This window comes from Helianthus annuus, chromosome 10, assembly GCF_002127325.2.
Source record: "Helianthus annuus cultivar XRQ/B chromosome 10, HanXRQr2.0-SUNRISE, whole genome shotgun sequence".
Lineage (NCBI taxonomy): Eukaryota > Viridiplantae > Streptophyta > Magnoliopsida > Asterales > Asteraceae > Helianthus > Helianthus annuus.
The window spans coordinates 71,533,497-71,536,061 of NC_035442.2; positions in this window are offsets into that span (position 1 = coordinate 71,533,497).

The following is a 2,565-nucleotide window of genomic DNA, read 5'->3' on the forward strand; positions in this document are numbered from 1 at the left end:
GGATCTTCTGAAAAGCCATCTCAAGGAACAAGTAGCAAAATGCGATTTTCTTCGTTCCCATAATTTGATCCACACTTTTCTACAACAAAGAGTGGCAAAGTTCTTCAATGCAACGTTGCTTTAAACCTTGAAAATGATCAGAATTATACTGAGGAAGTTGCTAAAATCCATATGTCTTTGTTGGTAACTGTGCTTGAATCCTATCGAGGTTTAGTTGCAGGGAGGATCGGGAATCCAATGCTAACGAAAGAGGATTACGATCAAATTGATGCTGAGGAGATGGAATTGATGGATATAAAATGGTGCATGGCTAGTGTGTTGAGACGAGCTGAAAAGTTTAAACAAATTACAGGCAAAGATGATTTTCGCGATCCAAATGTTTCAACTTTAGGTTTTGATAAATCTAAAGTCACTTGTTTTCGTTGCAGGGAAAAGGGGGCATTTCAAGAGGGAGTGCACAAATCGCGAAGCAAGTGGAGCTCAAAATCCTTTCGGAAACAACGATTACTATAAAAAGGCGATTTATTATCAAGTTACACAACAGCCACATCAACAACAACAGGCACAAACTGCACATGGTAGAAAAGAAATTGAAGATTCAAAGAGAGCATGTCTTGGTAATCAGGAAAAGGGAAGTGGATTCAGTTGGGATAAATACATTCCAAAGGATAGTAAAGTAAGTTTGGTAGATCAAGAAGATGAAAAATTGCCAGAAGGTTTCAGTTGGGACAATTATTGCCCAGACAAAGAATTCATGGCTAAAGAGATTTTGAATGCTAAAGCTTTTGTTGCTCATGTTATTAATGATTACACAGATGACTATTGGGCAGAAAAGGTAAGAAGACTTTTAAGAGGTGAAGCTGAGAAAAAGAAAGAAGTTAAAGAAGAAGTCTAAGTGAGAGTGGTCAAAGAAGTTCCAGAATTTGAAATTAAAACAGATGTTGATGCAGTCAAGGTTCCTGAAAAGTGTATGAATTGTGATTCTCTGATAAAGCAAAACATTGATTTGCTCCACAATATAAAAAGGCTGAAAGAATCATATGATACTTTGAACAGAGAGATGAATAAGTACAATGAGTCAAGCAGTGAACAAGCTGTAGCAATGAATACACTTAAAGGAGCATACATGAGACAGCTTGATAGTGTAAAATACTACACAGAGAAGTGTGCTGAGCTTGAATTGAAGTTAGCAACACAAAGAATTGAAACTGAAAGAGTTAACAATTTATTGAAAAGTTACTCGTGTTCTACTTTTGTTGTTGACAGGATTTATCCAATTGTGCAAAAGTTTGAAGACGTTTGAGGAAGAGAAGACTTCGGAAGAGAAGAAGTCCGAGACAAAAGAAGATGATGAAGTAAAAATTTCTGGAAAGAAACCAAGTGTTGTCTACAATAGATGTCCACCCCCGGTTGAAAACGGATATTCTCCTCGAAATCCTAATTCTGAAAGAGTAAAAAAGGCAACAAACTTACAGTGGGAGTCTGGGTCGTCAGATAATTTGCCGGAAAATATTGATGTTACGTTCACATCGTCCGACACTGATCATGAGTCCAAGTTGATAAAAAGTGTGTTCGATCAGGTGTTGGATAAAGATGACATAGAGGAGTCAAAAACGGAGTCCAAATCCGAGTCAAAGTCTGAGTCCGACACGTCAAAGTCAACAATAAAAAAGGACAAACAGGTTTATGATAAAGAATTTTTGCTATCAAAATCTAATTTGAATGACGAACCGGTCAAAGTAGCATATACTTTGAAAGATTCCGACAAATTATATTCTGATGAGATTTTTCCAATAAGAAGTGTTAAAATTGAAATGATTCAAAAGGTTTTCAAAATCACATAAATTAATATTTCTGAAATAAAAGATTTAAATCTTTTTGGAAAACCTAAACAATACACTTCAAGAGATCAACAAATAATAAACAAGAAAATGGGTTACAATTATGGTTATAGTTTTCAAAAGAAGCCAAACCATAATGGTAATTTCAAAAAGAAAGGTCTTGGATTTAATCAACCGAAAAATTATAAAAATGAAAAAGGTTATAAACTAAAAACAGTGTTTGTTTCAGGAAAATCATCAGAAGCTGAAAAAGAGCGAGCATTCAGGAAGCAAACAAACCAAGAATTCCTTGCCAAGAAGCAAGAAGAATTGAAGAAGAGTGTTGCTCAGAAGAAGATAGAAACGAGAACCTATTTTCAGTGCAAAACTGCTGGTCACATTGCTAGGAATTGTCCGAAAACATTCAAACCAATACAGGAAGTTTCTAAGAAACTGAAAGAAAAGATTGTTGAGAAAACTGAACCACCAACGAACAAACTTAAAGTTTTTGAAAATTCAACTTTTGAGGTTGGTGAATGTTCGAAAAATGTTTTCAAAAAGAAGGAAAAACTTAACAACCAAAAATGGGTTGTTAAGAAATCAAGAGACAGTTCTGGTGATGAATCTGATTCCATAAAATCAGAAGAGCCAAATGTTGTTGTCAAAGAGGAGAAGCAAGTTCCGCCAGTGGATGGTGAAAATTTTCCACCACTGAAAGCTGAAAATTTGAAATCTAAAATTGGGA